The following is a 23,842-nucleotide window of genomic DNA, read 5'->3' on the forward strand; positions in this document are numbered from 1 at the left end:
CTTGCTGGGGGCTCTGTCCTCAGACCTCTCTTCCATCAGCCAATCCACTGCTCTCAGCAAGGACGCTCTCCCCACTGACTGCAGATGGTGTCTCTTGGTTTATCTCAGCATTTCTCATTGTCTCTTCTCCTTCCTTCCCTTCATTTCTTTTTTTTTTTTTTCTTTCACTCTTTTTTTCCTCCCTCCTGTCTGTCCTCCCTGAAGTTCAGATCCAAACTTTCAGCTGCCTGCTGGGCATCACCATCTGGCCATCCATAACCTTTCAGTAAATTTTATTTTCTTTCTACCTCCCAGCAAAAATCTCCTTCTGTCCAAAACTGCAACCTTGCTTCTCCTGAGAAGAGAGGGTCTCTCCATTCTAGCCATGCTCAAGGACCCAGAGCCATCTTTGACTCCTCCCTCAGTTTTTGCCTCCACATCATCAGTGTGCAGGTCCTGTAGTTTCTTTTCTGCCAGAGTCTTGGTCATCTCCTGTCCCCAGTGACTCAGCCTTAGGTGACAGTCTCCTCACTTTTGGTCTTGCAATCATCAGCTCACCCTTTGCACATCTTCAGTTTCCCTTCTAGCTCATCAGGCACCTGCTTCCACGTGAACTTTCTCTTAAGAGCATCTGGGGAGCTTCTGAACACCCTGGAGCTCAGGCTGCCCTCTGGCCCTATGAGGGGCACCCAGGCATCTGCCTTCTCAATTTCTCTGGGTGTTCTAATGTGTAGCTTAGGTTGCCAACCGCAGCTTAAAGGAATAGCTAGGCAGATCCAAGCTGCTGGATCAATGATTCTTAAACTACAGCATATGGTGGAATCTCCCTGAGGGCTTGTTAAAGCACTGATTGCCAGGCCCCACCCTTGGAGTTTCTGATTCCCCAGGTCTGGAGAAGGAAGGGAAGAGGAGGGGCTAGGTATTTTAGATATTTGCATTCCCAAAAGATTCTCTCCGGTTGCTGCTGCTGCCACTGCTGGTGGTCTCTGGATACCTAACGTTGAGAACACGGTTTGGTGGGTTCTCTTTGTTGGGTCATCTGAAAGTGAGTTTGATGAGAGGAAGCACATTTCAGTAGGGCTAGGTCATCTAAGGGGTCCTAAATAATGCTATGGAGAAGGGCTCTTGGAAGATGACCCAATGAACAGGGATGGGAGTGTCCTGTGTTCTGTGTATGCATCCCAGTCTCTCCAATCACACTCCCACTAGGAAAGGGCTAGAATTAGTAATCTGATCAACTTCCAGTGTTTAGGGTGGAGCCAAGTGCCCAGCAGCTGAAGACAAACACCAAAAAGACTCAAATCCCTAAGGAATTTTTCAGACTTATCAATTTTGTTTCACTACCTCTGTTTTTTCTCTCTGCACACCATCCTACCCATATCTATACCCCTAAGCTGTCGATCTGCACATCTATCTCTCTACGTATCTATATATCTTGCTTATAAAATAAGGATGCTTGGACTAACCCGAGGCAGCTCTCACAAAAGCAGCAGCAGAGAACATAGGTGCCAAGAAGACTGTTTCTGGAATATGCCATTACTGGGAAGAATGTGGTTTCTCCTCTTTCATTTCATTTAGGTTTTAGAGGTAATTGTGACCTGGCAGGCAGATAAATCTGTATTCAACATCTCCTGACAGGGACCATTGTAAATAGCATTCGTACCCGAATTCTTGAGAGTTTACAGCAAGAAAGGAAGATGACGAATATAATGTGGAATGGGGTTTATAAATCTTTTTAAGACCTGATTTCCCCCACTACTTTTGTGAGCATCTGTATTACAACCAGCCCTTTAGCTAATATTGTTTTTGTGCTGAAAAGCAAAGTTTACCAGGTCTGTCCTAGCTCTGAACACTTTATAATTACAGGAGAAGGACAAGTTACAGAATTCTGAGCAGGAGAAAGAAGGAAAAAAAGAAAAAGAAAAAACCAAGGGCTGCATCAGTTCAGCTAATGACACAAATGAGATTTAAGAGGCAAATGAAAGAGTAGAAATGGTACGGGTCCTCATTGCTTGCTAAATTGGGGGAAAAAATCCTACAAAGCTAAACTAAACCAGCTCATCAGTCAGTTCTTACTCATATTCTAAAAGTGTGGATTAATCAGGAGCCAGAGAAGAATGGAGCAGGCTCTGCCTCCCGTTCTTTGAAGCATGATGGAGTGATGAGCCTAACATTAGAAGCTTTTCTGCCATCATAGGGCAACCGAGTGAAGCTCATTTTGGTGGTTATCAAGATTCATGCAGCGATTATTTAGAGTCCTGCACACGCGCTCTTTAATCAGGCTGGGGAGATGCGCTTGCTGGCTATTTTCTGGACGTTTAACGGGGAGAATAAAGCAGGCATGATTCTAAGGACAATTCCTCCGGAACAGCTCTGGGAGTTTCCACTCCCAGCTTCTGTCCCCACTCTCTTTGAGGGAAATGCGAGGACCAGCTATAAAATGTCCATAAAGGCATCGAGAGGTGGATAAAGGGGACAGCTTTGCCTCCTGTCTTTGACTCTGTTACCAGAATGATCACAAACGGAGCCTCTGCGATTCTCCTAGCTGCAGACTCTTTCCCTCTGCTGTTCCAGGATTTTCGTTCTGTGTCCTCATGCCTTTTAATAAGGGCACATTCCCATTTTAGGATCGGATTTCAGATTGTAAATGTTTTATTTCTCTTTGGAGAGGACAGACTCCAAGCTGTAGTCTTCTCTTTATAGCCCCCATCATCCAGTATAGTTTCAAAACTATTTACCAAATGAGCACATACCTGAATGAACAGCAGGATTTGTGCATTTTGCTGAGGAGCCCCCATGCTTCAACCATGAATGCTCTTAAAGAATTCTCTGACTTTCATTTATAAGCATGGTAGGCAAACAAGGCTGTTCATAACCACATGCCAGCATCATGTCTAGCTATTCTCCTCTCCTCGTCAATACCTGTTTCTGCTTACTAGAATGAAATACTTGAGGCCAGGTAAACTTTATCAAGGAAAGGGGTTTATTCAATTCACAATTCTGGAGATTGAAGGCAGAGTCACTTGGCTCTGGCGAGGGCCTCATGACAGATGGCATTACGATGGCTGGGGAGGGTGTGAGAGGACCAGGTTACATGGTGAGACATGAAGCTGGAGCAGGACTGGGGTCCCATGAGAACTATATTAACCTCTTCCAAGAGCACACTTTCAGGGACCGATGACCTCCCACGAGGCCTCACTTCTTAAAGGTCCCACCAATACTGCCACACAGAGAGTCAAGTCTCAGCACGTTGAACCCTTGAAACCACATGAAACATGAGCATGACTTGAATCTGGACACATCTGCATGCTAGCCTTTCCCGTAGCATTTCAAATGGCCCCACCCCACAGAAGGACCAGGTCCCTTCACCTCTCCAGGCCTCTGTTCTTGTTTTCTGAAACCACCCCAACCCCAGCTAGTGACTTAGGTGAAGCAGGGTACCAGGCAGGGGCAGCAAGCACATGAGAGGACTCTCCCTACCCAGGTCAGGAGGGCCTCCTGCGCCAGTCAAGCACTGTCCACCGGGGCATCAGACCTGTGCTGTACTCTTATTGTCTCCTTGACACTCAGACCTGTATGCACGGCCACTGACTGGCCCAGTCTCCCGAAGGCCAAGCACCTGGCTGTGGGAGTCTCTAATTCACTGTATAGTGTACATCTACCACGGGCGATGCTCAATAAGTGCCTGGGGAATTGAAATGAATTCTAGTGAAAGCGACCTGAAAGGGTCTCCAGCTTCTTAAACCTCTACTAACATTCCTCCAATAAACACTAGGTCATGAGAGTTGAGCTTTAACCTAGTGATTTGTTCTCAAAATGTGGGCCCAAAGCCAGCACTAGCAGGCATTGTCTGGGAACCTGTTGGAAATGCAAAATTTTGGATTCCAACTCAGATCTGTTGAATACAAATATCTAATATAGGGCCTATCAGTCTGTATTTCAAAAGTCCTGTAGGTGGTAGGTGAAACCAGAAGCAGTGTTTAAGGAAGTAGCATGTGGCAGTGAGAAGTTCAAGGCCTTTGGGATCGGACAGTCGTGGTTCTGGTCCTAGCTGCTGTGCTTGATTTGATGGTTGTGTGGATTCGGTCACCTGAGCTAAACTCAGTGAGGCCCATTTCCTTTATTGACTAGAGCAGGTGACAGACTTAAGAGGCCTTGAACAGAGCTCATGGTTCAGTAAACGGTCAGGGATGTCAGCCCCTAATGCAGTGTCCCCATAAGCTACACCATTTAAGATCAGTACCAAAACTACTAAGAGGAAGGAGGTGGAGGAGGAGTCAGGGAGAGGAGAGGAGAAGGAAGGGAGATGCTGCCTGGTCATTAACTTTAAAAATGGACCATCTATTTTGAACGGTCTTCATTCACACCAGTATATTAAAGTCTCTAAGATGTCTTACCACCTCCCCCAAACTTTTAAATTTTGTTTAATTCCATCTTTTTCATCTTCCTCTCTCCTCCCTTCCCCTTTCTCTGATCCTTCTCTCTTCTTCTTCTTTTCTTATTTTTTTATATCCTCACCCACACATCCATTCTTCCTTCCATCTTTTCTTTCTTCCTTTCTTCAGTCTTGGTCCTCCCTTCCATCCTTTGTTTTTATTTTCACCTATCCTCTCTTCTTTCCTTTTATTCTCCCTCCCCTTTTCCTTCCTTCTTTGCTTACATTTATGCACCCATCTACCCATCCATACATCCACCCACCCATCTACCATCCACCAAGCCATCCATTCATCCATCCATCCACTGATACACCCACCCATCTACCCACCTACCCATCCATCCACCCATCCATCTATCTACTCATCCATCTATCTATCCATCCATCCATCTATCCATTCTCTTTCTTTCTTGGGTCTGGTCAGCCTTTCCTCCCTGTCTCCCTTCCCTCTTTCAAGGGTGAGTAGAGAGGAGACAATCTCTTAGTTTTTTGGATATTGAGGACAATGCAACAAAAGAAATTTTCACATTGTATTTGGGCTTAAGATCATTTGCTTTCTAATTGGAGTGTGGGAAGGAGAAAAAGTGTAAGAATTTCTTTTAGTAACAGTGAATATTTGGAAAATGTGGATAATGATTTGTGAAAGAACAGGTATTTATTAAGTACATGCTAAGTGCTAGACAATCTTTTAGTTAAAGTTTCAAAAAGTGGGGAGGGAAGCAAATGTGAATGGGGAACGTGCATGAGAAGGTGACACTGAGCTGAGTGAGTGACCAGGTCCTCCACAGGGGATATGGGAAAGACTGGGCAGGGGGAGTAGGAAGTGGAAGGCTCCCACAGGGAAGGTGCATGTCTGAAGAATGCAAAGGAGTCTGTTTTTGCTGCAGAATCAGGGGAAGAAAGGAGAACAGAAAGAGTTGGAGTTAGAAGTGTTAGGCTACGACCAAATCATACCATGTTTAGCCACAATAAAGTCTTAGACTTTAAGTACAATGAATATATTTCATTATTTTTTTACTAAACATACTGGTTTGGCCTGATTTCAAAGTAAGAAAACGTTGCCCTTTTATACACAATGGAGTATTACTCTGCATTAAAAAATGACAAAATCATAGAATTTGCAGGGAAATGGATGGCATTAGAGCAGATTATGCTAAGTGAAGCTAGCCAATCCCTAAAAAACAAATGCCAAATGTCTTCTTTGATATAAGGAGAGTAACTAAGAACAGAGTAGGGACAAAGAGCATGAGAAGAAGATTAACATTAAACTGGGATGAGAGGTGGGAGGGAAAGGGAGAGAGAAGGGAAATTGCATGGAAATAGAAGGAGACCCTCAGGGTTATACAAAATTTCATACAAGAGGAAGTGAGGGGAAAGGGGAAAATAATACAAGGGGGAGAAATGAATGACAGTAGAGGGGGTAGAGAGAGAAGAGGGGAGGAGAGGGGAGGGGATGGGGGATAGTAGAGGATAGGAAAGGCAGCAGAATACAACAGACACTAGTATGGCAATATGTAAATCAATGGATGTGTAACTGATGTGATTCTGCAATTTGTATACGGGGTAAAAATGGGAGTTCATAACCCACTTGAATCAAAGTGTGAAATATGATATATCAAGAACTATGTAATGTTTTGAACAACCAACAATAAAAAAATTTAAAAAAAAAAGAAAAAAGAAAACGTTGCCCTATATTTTGTATCTTCATTGGTGTTCTGCAGAAACTCCCAAGACCAAAGAATTTAAATACCTTTCCTCCATCTGTCATCCATCCATCCATCCATCTAATAGTTATGTGTGATTTCTGATGCTCTAGGCATAGGGCTTAATAAGGAACAAAGAATAAATAAGACAAAGCTTTTGCTCTCCGGGGACTGATCACCTCATAAAGCCCTTGCAGTAGGAAAGGGACTTGGCAGAAGGACACAGGACTCTGCTGGTTTTGCTGAACCACCCCACCATGTTCCTCAGGGAGTCCGTATGCACAATGGGATGGATGGAAACAAACACCACAGTACTTTGATTACTGACTACATAAAAACGCATGATTTTACCACATTCAACAGCATGCTAAGCATAATTGTCTGGATTCTGAATTTGTATGAAGCCGTGTACAGGAAGGAGGGTAATAAGAATTCAAAGCTGACACCCCAAATTCAGTTCCTCTGTTGCCATAAGATCTCATCTTGCTCAAGGGTTCATCCCATACTTGAATGATCGTCCTACTACATAGTTTCAAAGCCTGTGGAAATGACTCCCTTCTTTATTTCATTAACCAACATTTTCCCCTCTAACACTATCTTGAAATGCCTCTTATAAAAAAACCTTTTCTTTTCCAATGTTTCCTGTGGCAAAGAAAAGGAAGAAAAATACTAGCAACAAAGCATATGCTAAGGTAATTTAAGAGTTGTGATAAGCCAAAAGGAAAGATAAACAGCCTCCAGAAACTCACAAAGTTAAAGAGGTTGTTCCTTTTTAAAGCAGTCTAATTGGACACAGCAGGGGTCTTGATCCACGGGCCTGCTTGTTTTATGAGTGGAATTTTCTGCTACAATGTAGGAAGTTAAAGTGTGAGTTTAACTTCTCTGAGATCCATTTTCCCGCCTCTATCCTCCCACCTGGAACTGTCATGACCCATTTTGTTGGGAGTGGGGTCATGGAAATAAATGGATAAACCCCGGATGTGAAGAATGTGAATAGTTTCTATGATCTGCCAACTCTTTGGCCTGAGCAGCTACTGAGATACCATTCCATCTTCAATTCCCCTGTTTATTATGTCCAGGAGGAGATCTGAGTAGCCCAATCCTAACTGTTTACAGCAGGTGCTGATGAAGGGTGACAAAAGTCATATTAGAAGAAGCAGCCCAGCAAAGAGGTAAGGCTGCACCTCTGCACAGTCTCCAGTCAGATCTGAGTTCACATCAGCTTTCATGAGGAAATCTGCATGAGGGTTCCGAGTTCTATGGGGGCGGGGAGCACTGGTGCCACTGTCCATGTAGGGTGTCATTACTACTAATAAACAATGATGATAACTTGCATGTCTGCCTCTCACTGTGCAATAGAGAGGTATTTTTTTCCCACACATTATCTTGAAGTATAATTATCCCTGTGTTATAAATGGTGAAAGTAAAACACAGAAGTTAATTAAACAACTTGCCCAGGGTAATGCTAGTCCAAATAAAAAAGGGAATAAGGCACAGGATTTGGAGCTCTTAGGAGCAGGCGTTTGCAGAGCTGTGATGGAGGAGAAACCAGGGCAGGACTGCCTGACTTTTCCTTGAGCGTATTGAGGTCGTATTCCTCAAGATCTTTTGCTAGGCTTGACGTCTGAAACTTCCAGGATTTGAAAATGGAAACACCTCATCCCCAAGTAGCTGCATGACAGATTCTGAATGGCACATGCTACACCCTGTCATATAGATTCTCCATACCATCTCTTCTGTGGTTCTACACCTTGACAACCAGGAGTGCTTGTTCTTGGTTATGCACCCCAGGAGGGTAAATCACTCATCTGTCTAGGGCCCTGTCCAAAGCTTGGTGTTAGTGGGTCATGGAAATGTTTCCTGGAGTACCAGCCTGGTTTGATTCAGAGTGATCAAAACATGCAACTTTAGGCATGGAATGAGCTGGGTATAAATCTTCCAAAAATTTATAAGGAAGTATATTTAGCTTATAAGAATATATGTGCCATATTTTCTCCATTCTTAGAAATATATTTTTATATTTCATTCTCCCATAATCGAGAGCTTCAAGAGTATCCTGTGTGTTTAATGTATGTTTTCTTTTTTTCCATCTCTGAAAGGTTGCAATTAAGTCCACAGTGTAATCAAGTCCCATCAATGCCATCTTAGAATAAAAAATATATCTGTAGATTTCTGTGACACATTCCTGTCGCAAAAGGATTGTGGCATCTGATAACAAAATAATTCAAGGAAATACAAATAGAATTTACTCAGCATAGGAAACTTCACTGTGTAAAAGTTGGAATCTTTTCCAAGGCAGGCTCCAGTCCAATTAAGCCCTAGAAGTTATTTTGGAAAAAAAAAAAAAAAGGAATCTCACATTGATCTTGTGCTTCAGTGAGGAAATGGCAAATTAGGGCCAGAAGAGCCCATCTATCCATCAAGATGGGTCAGAACTCCTCAGGGTCAGAGAGAATGTCAGAAGGTCCCAGATGTGGCTCAAGTCCAAGGATGGACTTTTAGAGCCAGCAGTGCCAAGTGCCCAAGACCCACTGGGCCTACCGTGGGTTTCCAATCAAAGTGTGTGCGTGGTCCATAGTTTTTGAGCACTACCTTCAGAGCCAACAGCAAGGCAGTCTTCCATGTTGTAGTCTCTCATATCAAAAATAACAACAATAGCAAAAACTCACTGTGTTAGCACCAACCTTCACAGATCAGATCAAAACCAGCTGCTTTCAGGTAGCTGCAGCTAAAACTCATCTAAACTTTCATGACTTGAGCTTTCCTTCCTTTTAGCTATATGAACTTGTCAGGAAGCCCAGCCAGGAGAACACAGAAATCAAGAGTAATTGTGCAAAAGAACTGAAGAATTTTCCCATTACAATCTTACTTGGTAAATCAACTCATTAGTGAGAGTAGACATTAGACATTAGTTGAAATATTGTTGGAAAAGGTACTGATCCCCTAAAGAGGCACCAAGTGAATCATGATGAAGCTGTAAACAAATTTTGGGTATAAGTCCAAGGAGTCCCATGTTCTGTTAATTCAGTGTGTTGGAATAAATCAAGGATCTGAAATATGCTTATTTATCAATGGATTGATCAATCTATCAGTCTGCCTTCATGGAACACAAAATGAGCCAACGAATTGTGACAATGTAAATGAATCTCAATCCTATACAGCATTGTGTATCTGGGAGAAGATTATAAAAGGAGCCCTTCATAGTTGAAAGTTGAGACCATCAGACCAAATAGAGCCTGTTGGGAATTCACTTGAATTTTCTGACCCTCAAATGACTTATCTGTTAAGTGGAGATAATAACACCCTTTAAATCCTTCCCACCATGTAGTTGTAGTGTATTTAAAGGGATGTAAATAGATAATGCACAAGATAATGTTTCCTCAGTGTGGAAATGGCACAGCAATGAGGAGATGATAATTAGTGACAATAGTGGAGAAATCTTCATCATTATCCTAATCATCGTCCAGGCCAACAAGCTGGATAACTGGAGTCACAGGTTCAAATACAACCGCAGCCAGGCAAATCACCTAAGTAGAAAAATCACACCCATCTAAAATGGGCAGCCTCTGCTTGACTTTCACTATTTGTGGTTACAATATATAACGCAGACAGGTATTTCTGGGTGTGTAGTTATTTTGAGAAAGATAGAATTAGGAATGTTTATATAAAACCTCTCACTTTTGCAATGTTGCCATCTTAAAAAAATAAATATAAATAAATAACCAGAAGGACAAATTTAACAGCTTGAATGTCCAAAGCCAGATGTGTGCAACTGGAGATGAAGCATGTGAGAGTGTTCATTAATACAAAGAAGGCTATATAAGCGAAGATGATTATTATTTAATATCATCATTGTCACCATCATCACCAATCCAGAAAGGGCCACTAGTTTTAGCTTCCTATCTTTTGGGGAGGAAAAAAATTATTTCTGAGTTTTTAAAAGAAAGGTGAAACTGGGCATGGTGGTGGACACCTGTAGTTCCAGCTGCTCTTTTGAGGCTAGCCTGGGCAACATAGTGAGACTCCTTGTCTTAGGAAGAAAAAGTAAACAAGGACAACAAAAAAATGCAAATAAAGAAACGTGATCACAGCAGTGACAGCGAGTAGAGTAAATGTCTTGTGTTTTGTTCTCACTCTTTGCTCAGAATCTTGACATTTTGAAGTTGAAAGAGATCTTCCCAAACATCTGGACCCAATCCTCACAATGCTACAGAGGAAACAAAGGGAACCCAAGAGGACAAGGGACTGCCCTGGTGACAGACAAGTTCTGGGAAGAATGAGGCTCCAGTGCTTCTCAGGCTCTCACCATCTCCGGGGCTCTTTCTTGCTTCACCATGATTTTCTTTCTTTGTCTCTCAGATCCTTTTTATCTTCTGAACTCTTTCAGCAATTTGAGATCAATAAAGAGAGGCAGAAAAGGCCACGTCTGCCCAATGCAATATGACTTTTTTCCCTCCCTGTGAATTATTTTCACACCAAATCTTGTCTCTTATATTCTAACCAGTTTTCAGGCTTCCTGAGAAGGTGCACGGGTTAGTGAAAGGAAAAAAAAAAAAAACACAGTATCTTAATATCTTAACTAGATGGTGTCCCATCCCATCTCTCTCCATTCTTTAAAGTAAATTGCTTGACTGGAGCTAGAGGACCCTAAGAAGAAACCACGGAGAAATAGGGGGAGTCACTGGTAAAGTTCACTGCTTATTCATGGCAACAAAGTCTCTGATGGAAATGGATCAAAGGCAACAGTTACTGCAGAAAGAGCAACATGTAAAACACACCCTAAGCAGGCAGAGTGAAAGGGGGTGGGGAAGGGTGAGGCACCCCAGGGAGACGGAAAAGGTCATTGAGATGAAAATAACCTTGGGAGCTGAGAATGAGGGCTCCCTCACACAGGGCTCCCTCACACAGACGGGGAAGAAAACAGCATCCAATCAGACGGAACAGACTGAAATGCAGCTCCAGCCAAGTGTGAATGCCACCAAATGCATTGTGGAACTATTTGGGGAGCTGGCACCAGGGAAAGGCGTCCTGTCCCCCACCCCACAGTCCACTGTTGGACAGGGATGAGATTCAAAAGCAGGGGCTGGAGAGACCTCAACTTATACAAATACCTCTTTGTAACCCCTCAGCGAGGGTGAAGGGTGGGAAAAGGGGGTAGGAGGTAAATTGGGGGGTCTTGCTCTACAGAGCACGGCTATTCTGCTGAAGTGCTAAATAATAATTTTTTTTTTTCCCACAAAGGGATGCAAAGAAAAAAAAGAAAAACCCGATTGATCACTGCTTTTATTGTGAGCTTCCCATGGTTGAGTGTTCGCTGGTAGAATTGGTTTAACTCCAAGATGCTGTCTTAGAAACAATTATTGTTTTCCACTAAAATACAGCTCTAGCAGAAAACATGCATTTAAGTGATAACTGCCTAAATGCTTCAGTATCTAGAATGGGTTTGCCCCCTCATCTCTGGCTTTACAAGCACCAGGAAGGAATGAGGACAATATAGAACAGAAATCATAAAACAAAAGATGTGATGGAAAACGATAAAAGAGAGGGCTATGGCTGGCCCTGGGGGGATCAAAAGCAGGGCTGGGGCTAGAATTTTAAAGTATTACACAAAATAATTTTTCTATATTTGACTGGACTATTCAGATTTTAGAGTTTCAATATCAGCTACCTTGGTTTCCTCTGCTTGCTTCTGGCTTTCTTTGCCACCAGTTTGCAGGGTTCCACCACCTAGAAACCCCTCCCTTATTCTTTCTCTCTCCTACTATAGAATCAGGGAAGCAGCCTGGGAGCCAGGGCTCATGCCTACTATTTTCTTGGACTGTTCTTTGGACATGGAAAGTACCCTCTGCATACCTTCCCTTTTCCTTTGGACTTCACACTGACTTGTTTGTTTATTTAACTAATATTAATTGTGCATCTGCTATGTGCTGTGCTCAGTGCCAACTAAATGCAGAGAATGAAATGGACTATGGGGAGATAGGCTTCTTGTCTTTAAAGAGCTTAAATTTTAAAGGTGAGTGCTGTGGATGGCATGGTGGGTTCAGTAGCTGAGGAGACACTGGGAAGCTACATCTCCTAGCTCTATCCTGCTGAGTAGTCAATTGGATACCGTTGTGGATTGAACTGTGTCCACAAAAGACAGGTTGAATTCCTAAGCCCTGGTACCTCTAAATAGGATCTTATTTGGATTTAGTGACCTGGTTGAAAGACTTAATTCAAATGAATCTATTCTGGATTAGAGTGAGCCCTGTGTCTAAGGACTGGTATTCTTGCCAGAAGAGAGAATTGGAGACCCACCAACATGCTCAGGGAGAGGAAGACCATGGCAAGAGGAAGGGAGGCACTGAAGCTGAGATGCCATACCAAGGAAGGCCAAGGATTGCAAAGAACATCCAAAAACTCAGAGAAGCAAGGACAGATTCTTCCCTAGAGCCTTTGGAGGGAGCATGGTGTGGCCAAGACTTTGGTTGTAGACTTGTAGTCTCTAGAACTGTGAGAAAGTAACTATCCATTGCTTGAAGCCACAGTTTGTCATACCACATTAGGGAAGCCCTAGGATGTACCAGAGGCACTAAGCCTGTGTATTTCCCTAGGCTGGTTCCCAACATTAGTGTTTCCCACTTATCAATGGAAGCAGCTATCTCAGAGGCACCATCAACTCAGAAGAGAACTATTCTTTTGGATCCACTTCCTTCCCTTCCTAGGAAGATGGCAGATTACACAAGCACACTTCTTTGCTGATTATGCCTTATACTGCCTCTTCTCCTCCTTGTAAAAGTGATCAAGTTCACACCCTCAATCAGAGATGACCTCCAGTCTAACATGGCGATGACCTAAGATAACAGGTCCACATCAGAGGAGCTCAGCAGGGCGCGCCCACCTTCTGCTGCCCTAGTTTGCTCCTTTCTTTTTCAAGCTAGATCAACAGGGATCCCAAGCTCATCTCAACCTGCATCAGTTGCTAAGTGATTCAAAAAGACCAAAGAAATGACCCTTGTCTTTAAGTGGCGACAATTTAATGTTGACACAAGTGACTTATATGCATGAAACACCAAGAGAATATTACAAATCAGGATGTAATGAGGTGCTAAATTGAATAAGGCAGACTATAAGAGTGTCTGCAATTTTGCAAAGGAAAGCTCTGGCTGGGCTCAGTTGGCTGGGAGAGCTCCAGGGGAAGATGGGACCTGTGCTTAGAGGGATCCAGGATGAATAATGAGGACAAAGAACTGTCATGGCGTCTCCTCTGCTCTTACCCATCCTAAGCCTGGGATTTGGGCTGTGTTGGGATAAAGAGCTAAAGCCCTAGCCACTCCCCAGGGCTCCCTAATAAATAGCAGTGGTAGGGACCAATTTACAGATTCAGGAAAACTCCTCCAAGCATTTGACAATTCAGGTTCACTGCCCCTGATGTCACTGCAAACACACGACCCCTAATCAATACAAATTTGTTGAATGAAAATGTATTTGAGAATATTAGACAGTTGTCATCTGGGGTGCTAACATTGTATTAAGCATTTTTCATACCCAGTCTCTTGGACTTTCTTTTAAAATATTTTCTTTTCATTTAAAAAAAAATATGTGCACAGTTTAAAGAAGCAACTAGTTCTACGATGTTCTGTTCAGAAATAGCAATCTTTCCCCATCACCGCCAATTTCTTCCTTCCTAGCAGCAACCACATTTACCTTTTTTTAGCTGATTATTTTGGTATTTATCTCCAGTTCTATAAATAACATGCATCGCTGCTATTTCTTGTGCTTTCAATTTTAAGCATTATCTAGTAACTTCTCACTCCAGAAGGTGCAGAAGATGAGCTTTTTCCCACTACCTGCCCAGTCCACAAACACACACACACACACACATACACACACACTTTCCTTAACCAGTTCTCCTGACATAATGCAGAAATCGTCATCCCATGTTGTCAGTGCTAAGCCTTATAAATACTACTGAGACCTGAATCAAGTAGTAACTGATGACTACTTTTTTACATCTTCAACATATTTTTCCAGTATTCTCTTTTAAAAATGTACTTAAATTTCTGTAGGTTTATTTTTTTCTGGAGGCTTACCTCTAGAGGTCAAATCCTTGTACTGCTTATTAACTCTGCAACCCTCAATAAGTTACTGAACCTCTCTGAGGCACAGTTTTCCCATCTGTTCAATGGGGATCATAATACCACCACTCACAGCATAATGGTGTCAATATCCTTCAGCAAAATACCTTGGATAAGGAGCAGCTGTGGCCAAATTAAGTTTGTTAACATTTCAAGGAGGCAGAAGGTATACAATGGCAGTCACCTTCAGTATGGAGTGTAAAAAAGGGCTTGTATTAGGCATTTTTTTTTTTTTTTTTTTTTAGAGAGCATTCAAAGAAACATGATCACTCGTGCATCTGGGGCTGTCAGAAAGTGGAGATGACTCTCTGATTTGGTATCTCAATGCACTTTTTCAGAAGACACTAAGAAAAGTATGCTTGGTTAAAAAAAAAAATGCAGTCACCCATGTTAGTCTGGGTAGGGGGAGGCTGCTTTATATTCCTGTGGTTTGGAAATGGTTCAAGGGCATCCCTAAGGGCTCATGTGTTGGGAGCTGGTGGGGACTAGTGGGTGGCCTCAGGATGCTCCTCCCCCTTGAGCTGCTTCCTGTCTTTCCATCTGCTCTTTCCCTATCCCAAGTTCTGCCACCATGACACCATTCACTGTGAGGTGGTGCAGCCCGGGGGGCGGGGGGGGGGGGGCTCTGCCAGAACCCTTGCCATGCTCTTCAGATTTCAGTCTCCAAAACTCCAACTGAAATAAACCTCTTCAATTTGGCTGACCTTAGGTATTTCTTTACAGGACCAACAAAAGGAGTGATATGACAGTGACCTTGCTTTTGCTTATATTTAGGCAAAAATCACAAAGTGTTCTTGTTTTCAGTTGATCTCACCTCATCACAGTCAGAGTGGCCTTGTGCAATGTTGGTGCTCTGGAAGATGGTTTGTGTTCCGCAGAACATCGTGATCTGGCTGTGAGTGGCAGCCCAGCTCCTCCCAACATAAAAACCTTGTTGTCAGTGTCAGGCTGGTTCCCAGAAACAAGGGCAGCTTCTGTCTTTCTTGTGTTGAGGATTAAATGAGTTACCATTTGTAAAAATAGTTAGAACAATGGCACCCATAGACTAAGCCCTTGAAGGGATTGGCTTATGACACCCAAAGCATAGACACTGAAAGAAAAAAAATAGAAAAATTGGCCTACACCTACGTTAGATACTCTCACGTGCCAAAGAACACCATCAACAAAATGGAAAGGCAACCCGTGGAACGGGACAGGATGTTTTCCAATCACCTATCTGTGAGCAACTGATCCCCCAGATTATGGAAAGAACCTCTTTAACTCAATGGGAACAACAGGAAGTAAACAAGCTGATTAAAAACTGGGCGAATGTCCTAAGCAGATCTCTCTCCCCAGAAGAGAGTCAATGGATGAAAATGTGCAAGGGTGCAGTCAACGTAGGAAATGGTGTGGCAATTCCTTCAAAAGTTAAATGTAGAATTAGTCTATGATTCAGAGATCTCACTACTGGGTATGTGACCCCAAAACCCAAAGGAGACAGTCAAACAGATATTTGTATATGAATGTTCACAGCAGCATTATTTATAAGGGCCGGAAAGGGGAACAATCCAAGTGTCCATTCATGGACGAGTGGATACACAAAGTGTGGTATGTCCATACAACAGAGGAGTACAACCAGGCTTCCAAGGAAGGAGACTCTTGGTCCATGTTTCAATAAAGATGGGGCTGGAAGGCAGTACATTAAAGTGAAATTAGCCAGTCATAAGGGACAAACATGGCATGTTTCCACTTATATGAGGTGACCGGGATGGTCAAATTCACAGAGACAGAAATGAAATGATGGTGGCCAGGAGTGAGGGGGAGGGAGCTCAGAAGGAGCTCCTAGTGAATGCATACTGAGTTTCTGTTGGGGAAGATAAAAACGTTCAGGAGACGAGTGGTGGAGATGATCGCACAACAACGTCAAGGTTCTCAGTGCCCTAGAGCCCATAAAAATTGGGAAAATGGCAAATTTCATGTGAGCTGTATTTTACCACGATTTAACAGTGTTTGTGAAATTAAAAGATCTCATTACACAGTATATACATGCAATAAATTACCACACTGTACTCCATAAACATGTACAATGATGTGACAATTTAACAGAATAATTATAAAAAATTAATTATAAGAATCTTAAAAATCATAAGGCAGTAAATAATACCTAGCCCTCCCTTGACTCCAGCTTTCTAAACATCTTTACAAGATATTTAGATGCATCAGAATGTCTTAATATTCATAACAACTTTAAGAGTTACAGACATAAATTACTATTTTACAGATAAATATGAGACACAGTTTAAGTAAGTTGTTAAAGATTACAGTGTTGGAAAGTACCTGAGCTATGATTTTGATTCAAGTAATACAGACTTCAGTGTCCAAGCTTTTAAGAATATAGGTTTTCTTAATTATTCTTTTAGGGTAAGTCTAAGAGATTTACCTTGGATGGGGTCACAATGTGTGATGAAACTTCCCCTGGTAAAATAATATATCCTGTGTTTTAACAGAAAATGAAGACATTCCTAACAAGACTGGGCCATGTTTTAAAATGTCCACTGAATTGTATGCAATAAGCTAGTTCGAATACAAGGTGGAATTTTTAAGGGAATTCACGAGAAGCTGAAGTTCTGGGCAAAAATTTTTTAGGGCAGGAAACTGTTAAGATGTCATGTGTAGCTCCCAGTCCCTTTACATCCAGGACATCTTTTTGTATGTACCAAGAAGCCAGGGACAGAGATGGAGAGGCAGAATGTACACAATGCCTATCGACCCTGGGATTTTTGTCAATATCAAGATTATTTGCTGAGGGGGAGCAGTTCTCTGCCGTCTGTCACTTTCAGGCTGCACATCTCCAAAGGAATTACCTGTCCATCTTGACTGTGTGCTCATTGGCACAGTGACAGTGATCCCAACACCAGCTAGGCTGGAAATTGCTAGACCTACATACTACACACGTAGGTAGGTCTATGTGTGCACATGCGTGTTGTGTGTGTGTTGCAGAAGGCACAGATGAAGGAAAAGGCCTGGTCTACTTGCTCCATTGCTGGGAATCTAGCAGCATCCAAAGAGTCCTGAGAAGTATCCCAGTTCTTGAGGTGGAAGACTTTGTGCAGGAGTTGGGTGAGGGTCTCTGGAAGCCTAGAACTGTGTTGGTGGGGCTCTGCTTTCTCCCTCACTGGGGTAGCCATCAGCAACTTCAACCCATTGTCACAGGATCCCAAACCACTCTTGTCATTGTTTAGAGGTGAGGGGCAAGGATCTGCGTTGTGAGACCGTGTCGGGCTCTGTTTTAACAGTGGTCCAGGTGGTAGAGTAAGATGCCTGCTCGCCAACTCTGAGGCAGCCTGGAGGCACAAAACTTATAACCACAGAACTCCCGAGCAAGGGAGAAGCTTAGAGATGGTTCAGGCCAATGGCCAGCCTTGACAGGTAGGGGAACGGAGGCCTGGGAGGACCAATGACTTAGTCCTGCTAAAACCCACCGTGAATCAGGGACAGAGTGTAGCACACTCATGGTCCTTAGCTGCCAGCTTAGAGCTCTCCCATCTCACTAATAATGCCTCCCAAACTTGTCAAATGACAAGACTCACCTGAAGGGAGGGGTGAAAACAGGATTCTTTGGGATTTTCTGGAATTTCCTGAATCAGAATCTCTAGGGGAAGAGTCCAGGAATATATGTGTTTGGGGAGGTAAAGGGTACTTTGTGATGTGTATTCAATATTTTTGTCAGCATTCAAAAATGATTAAAAACTGATACTCCATGGCCTTTAATATAATGCTTTGTCTAATCTACGGCTCAGTAAACCTCATGAATATTTGGAGGTTAACATTAACAGAGAGGAGGAGAGAAAAATCTCTGCAATTAGAATGCCTTCTGCAATAAGGGGTTGGAGCTTGAATCCTTGGTTTTCTGGCTTGGTGATCTTGGCTAGTTGCTTAATCTCTTGGTGCCACCATTTTCTCATCTGTAAAATGGGTATGATGATAACAGTGGCTGCAATGAGCTACAATGGGGATTAATTAAAAGCAAATAAAGAAAAGTATATGTGTGCTTAGCATAATTACCTTCCATGAAAGGAGAAGGTCCCTGAGCTAAGAGCCAAGTCTGGAGTGGCTCTGCTTTGGGGCAAGAGTGAGGGGTGACTCTGTGGCTTCCACAGATTGGATTCAGCACTCCGGACTGGGCCTACACCACCTGGTGGGCTGGGAACCCCTCCAGAGGAGAGGCAGCCTGGGCCAGACTGTTGCCTGGGGAGCAGGAAGAACTTACAGGTAGCTCTGAGCCTCTGACTCAACCAAGGGGCCTGGCAAAGAATCTGGAACCCAGAGGCTCACATGTACACAAAAATCCAAGTTGTGGGAGCAAATGATATTGGAAGTTGCTTTCCTCTTCCTGACACAAAGACTGAAAACTGTGCTCTCTCCCAGTCAAGTCCAGTCCTCCAGGTCCCACCTCTGCAACCTGGGCTCCTCCTCAGCTTCCCCTGGTTGTTGGTATTGGCTTGGCCATTGCTTGTCATGACATGTATTGAAAATGTAACAAACTTTGTCATTTAAAGATGAACTATTAAGAACCTGAAAGCAGGTGAAAAACAGGTATGTTCAATATACCTAATAAACATATTCCCCTCTCCTGGGGCATTTAATCTGTCCTCTTCCCCTGGAATTCTCCAGTTTTCCATTTTTTTTTCACATCATACATGATGAAAACTAGTAAATTAATAAAAGGAAGATGATTATTGGAGATGTTCATTCACTCATTTATTCAAGAAATGCTCTCAGAGCATCTACTATGAGTCTGCCACCAGGGACATTGCAGTGGGAGTCTCTGAAGAATAAAGAGAAGCTACGAGGACAAAGAATAGACTATGAAGAGCAGAATAAGAAGTTCAAGTGAGGAGCACGGGGAGAGGTGGGCTAAACAACCCCACCATGTACAATGACTTCTGGGATGCAAAAGCGAGAAGGAAATCATTAATATGCATAGTATTTGCTGCGAGCTTTTCAGGAAATCCCAAATTAAATCAAATTACAATGGGCATATCTACTTAGAAAACCAAGACAATTTATAACATGTAGAGAATTTCTTTCTCCGATCTAAGATATACACAGATAAAATTTTCATTAACTTATAAAACCTCCTCCTCTGTGGGGCTGTCTCCCTTTTTCATTCCATGTCCAGCCCCATGGGTAGCAGGAGGGGCATGAAGGAGACCATCCAGAAGAGGCACCTTCACTTTCATGCCGGACCCTCAGTCCTCACCTCTACAGGACTATCAAGACAAACGTATAACGTAGGCCATCAGCTCTGAGCCTCAGTCTTCTAACTCCTCTAATATGTAGTATGAGCAATGATATTTATCACTTATTACCTATAGGACATGCAGTTTCAGGGTCCTTTAGTGAATTAAGGTTATCTATGGATCAAACCAAATTTTGTCCTTGGTCTGTGTACTTTTGTGTGTGTGTATGTGTGTGTGTGTGTGTGTGTGTGTGTGTGTGGTGCTGGGAATCGAACCCAAGGCCTTGTGCATGCGAGGCAAGCACTCTACCAACTGAGCTATATTCTCAGCCCTGGACTGTGTAATTTTTGAGCATTCACAGAACTATTTTTAAACGGAAAGTGCACTATGCTTTATAGAATACTTAGGGGAAGTAATAGGAAATCTGAGAGGAAGTTGTGTGTGTATTGCTGAGAATGCAGTCACGGGGAGTGCACACATGACCTCCTTAATGAGAAATTTCTTTCTGGCATCATTGTGAAAATTTCCTTGAAGCAGTTGATCTGTTTTTATCTTTGAGTATTATGCATCTTGTTTATTATCTGTATCCTTTTTTCCTTTGGTTGCTAGGGAGCTTAGAATCAGGTTTTTTAAAAAAAATCTATCTTAAATAATGGAACAGGAATTTATGTGGATGAGTATGTATGTATTCTTTTTTCACCAAGATTTTTCCTTTACCCTTCTTGTGTCATCTGATTACAGTTTAAGAAATTTCTTTTAAACAATTGTTTTCAACTGTCACAAATTATACAGGGTAGTGCAAGAAAATGAATGAATGAATGAATGAATGAATAAAATTCTTGGGCTTTCTGATGTCAGATAAAAAAGACAATCACTAATTTAGGCAACTGAATTCCTGGACTAACTGTAGGCAGTTTGAGGCATGCTGATTTTGTTGTACTATATTCATTTTAAATTAACCAAGTCTTTGCCTTTTTAAAAAGGATAGGTGCAGCTTTAACATGCTCAGTGACAAACTAAAACTCTGGCTGGGACATCTTTGCCACGGAGGAGCTACAGAAAGGGTCTCAGCAGAGGCATCCTGCTTACGTCTCTTCTCTTGTGTAGAGTTGATGTTGCGAGTGAATTTAGACTTTATAGGAAAGGAAAACTCACCCTTCTATGGAGGAGAGGGAGGCCAATGCTTTCAGATTATAATGTGGCTGCTGGTATGTTTTATGCTGCATGCTGATAGCAGAGTACAAACTCTATTCTGATTTGAAAGGCAGTCTCATTCTTCCATCTGCAGGAACCTCCATTACACTGCTGCTGAGATCCAGATTTTTTCCCAGATGACTTATTTCCTAGGATTTGAAATTATGCCTCTGTATACAAGAAACATCTTCAGAGCTAGCCTGCTCTGGCAGAAGGTCAGAATGCAGTTGATACAGATGGGCCTCCTGCCGGAGCTCAGCTACCTGGGAGCAAATGCTTGAGGGGGAGGAAAAGACCATTTTAATTTTTTTTTTTTTGTAAGTGTCTCACTATCTGTTCCTGGGCATCTGCTTGGTTGGTGTATATTGAGGTTAGCACAATTTGACTGCAGAGGTGACGAGGTTTTAGTACTGTCCACTAAAGAAGGCGCTACCGTCGTAGAAAAATGATGGTCAAATCATAAAGGTGCAACTTGGCTGTTACTTTCATGTTGGGCAAAAGCATTTCAGTGCCTGTTTTTAGGTCCAGTTTGTCTCCGGAAAAGCATCTCCATGGGCAGGAAACATGTTCAGTGACTCTCTTAATAATGGGCTTCACCAATGTCAAATAATAACAACAAGAGGAGAGCAGGAAATAGATTTTACTGTCATGTATGAGCAGAATGTGCTAGAAGGTGTTTCATATCATCTAGGAAAAAGACAAAGACCAACTGCTACCTGATCTTCAGAATACAAGGTCATTGCCAAGGAATCAACTTAAAAATACTCTGTGTAATTAACCAGATAAATGTAACACATGCAAACACATAGGTGCTTTGTTGATGCTTTGACATCTCCTGAAAAATTCAGCCCCTTTCATCAAACTCAATTCCAAACACTCAGGCACTAGCTCTGCACTCTGCATCTTCTATGTCAAACTCTATTTTCAATCCTTTATGTCAAATTTAAATTCATGGCAACTGCATTCCAATCTTGATAGAATCCCCAATTTGCCCTGGACCCCAAATCCATTCCACAAGAACACACACACACGCACACACACATGCTCAAATTCGATTTGCTCTCATTTTAGCTAAGCCGGAGTCAAGAATTTTGAATGACTGTCGGTCGGCCAGAGCTCTCATGCCCATGTCATGTAAGTTCTCGCTGAAAACAACGGTATTGAATAATTGGGTCTTTGCCCCTCTGTTGAAGAAATCATATCAGCAAGGTCTTGTTTGGCAAGAAAATGGACCTTCACGTTTTTCTGTGGTATTTTCTCCTCATACTAAAGCTAAAATCACTATCAGTCTTAAGTGAACTGAACAAATTGGTGTCAGTGATGAAAAATGGATAAGTCTGACTCTGAACACACAGATCTGTTGTGTCCACCAAAATGAGGTCTTGATTAGGCATAAAGCCAACCAAAATACCCAATCAACAACTGGCAATCTTCTATACTGTCCAAAAGAAAAGAAGTCACTCACTGTGTTATCACAAAGAAAACATTCTAGATGGCCCAGAGATATGAACTGACCTCCGTTATGGAAATCATCTTTGCTTGGGTATCCATATATGCATAAAAGGATGTAGTTTTTAAAAGCTCATTTTCTCCTTAATAATTGTCTGTTTTTAAAAAGCTATCAGCAGGTGCACCTCATTTCGAAAGCCTCTTGTCCTTCATAATACAATATTCATCACGATTACATAGTATGAAATAAAAAGCAGCAAAACATAAGCGAGGGTAGTTCAATTAAATGCAACATAATCTCTGCACCAAAAAAAAAAAAAAAGGACTCTGTAGCTAAAATCAGGTTCCAATGAAAGAAAAAAGGGAATATATTTCCACATATTTTTAATTATATAGAATTTCCTCAAACATGATTTTTCATAATATATTCCATTAAGTTAACATCATATTTGAAGAAAGAGCATTTTCCGATTTCATTTTAAGCCTGATTTTGAGCAATTACAGTGTCATTGTTCCGCGGTAGAAAGGTTGAATTCATTTACTGTGTGGTTATGCTAGTTATGATTGATGTCTCTTCTCCAAATGATAAACCAATCACCCCAATGATGTAATGTCATTTTAAGAGTGCCATAATCACATTTCTCTCAAACTAGAAGCTCTGATGAGTTCTAATAAAGATTTATGGTAGATTAAAGGCCTTCATAATATCAACAATGGATTGCTCATTTGATGAGAGATTTGATTAGGTAATTTTTTTTTTTTGAAAAAGAATATGAGTTTACTAAATATATCAGGCCTGGCTTTGAAGAAGGGCATGGGCCATCCTAAGTAGCAGTCCATCATTCCATCCACAAAATGAATCATCTTAAATGTGCTTAGGAGGTCCTTCCTAAATTGGAGAGGCTGAGGCTGGTGGTAGCCTATACTCATGTATAGAGCCAAAACACAATCTCACGGAGGACCATATTTGGAGTGGAAAGCTCTCTATTCTTTACTATGGCATATGGTAGTGAATGTCATGAGAGTTTGATTGAGAAGACAATCTCAAGAGCAACTCACTTCTTCCAGTCTCTCTTTGGGCTATGGAAGAGCCCACTCTCGGTACGGCCCACTCCTACTTTGATGTGTTCATAAGAACATTTCACCAAAAGGAGAAACGTCCATAAGATCTGACTATAGCTAGTCCCAGAAAAATTCCACCTCAGATTTTGTGACTGCGAACTAAATCGGGAGTCACAAAATCCTCCAAGTGGGGCAAAACCTTGTATCTAGTCCCTCTGCTCTTGTGAATGTGAAAACCAAAATGAGGAATATGGATTCCGAGCCATATTCACCATAGTACCACACGATCAGCTTGTTAAATTCCAGAGAAGTGGCACAAGCAGAGGGTCATAGGAGAGGTCACACCCCAAACACTTTGGACTTGGCAAGACATTCAGTATTCATGTCAAGGGAACACATTTTAATCGCAAAATCATCTAAAACAAGCAAGGAGGAAGAAGTCAGAAGTCAGCTATCAAAAAACAAGGAATCTGAGATGCACACAAACTGGGCATGTGAGGGCGTCCAGGGTCAATCGGCTATGACCAGAATCACAGTAATACAAAATTCAATATTCCACTGTCTCTCTGCACTTCACCTTTGAGACGAGCATGCTCTCACATGGAACCACAGGCAAATTCCTGCCAGCGAAGGAGGCCCGAAGCCTATCGAAGCCTATCGGGATAAGGAAAGCCTCTTTGG

At 42.2% G+C, this 23,842-nt stretch overlaps 1 protein-coding gene across 6 annotated transcripts in view; it reads right to left on the minus strand.

Moving 5' to 3' along the window:
• Positions 1-23,842, minus strand: part of Tenm2 (teneurin transmembrane protein 2) — an 892,009-nt gene that overhangs the window by 317,023 nt on the left and 551,144 nt on the right. The window lies entirely within an intron of this gene.

The sequence above is a fragment of the Marmota flaviventris genome, chromosome 5 (assembly GCF_047511675.1).
Source record: "Marmota flaviventris isolate mMarFla1 chromosome 5, mMarFla1.hap1, whole genome shotgun sequence".
In the NCBI taxonomy this organism is placed as follows: Eukaryota; Metazoa; Chordata; class Mammalia; order Rodentia; family Sciuridae; genus Marmota; species Marmota flaviventris.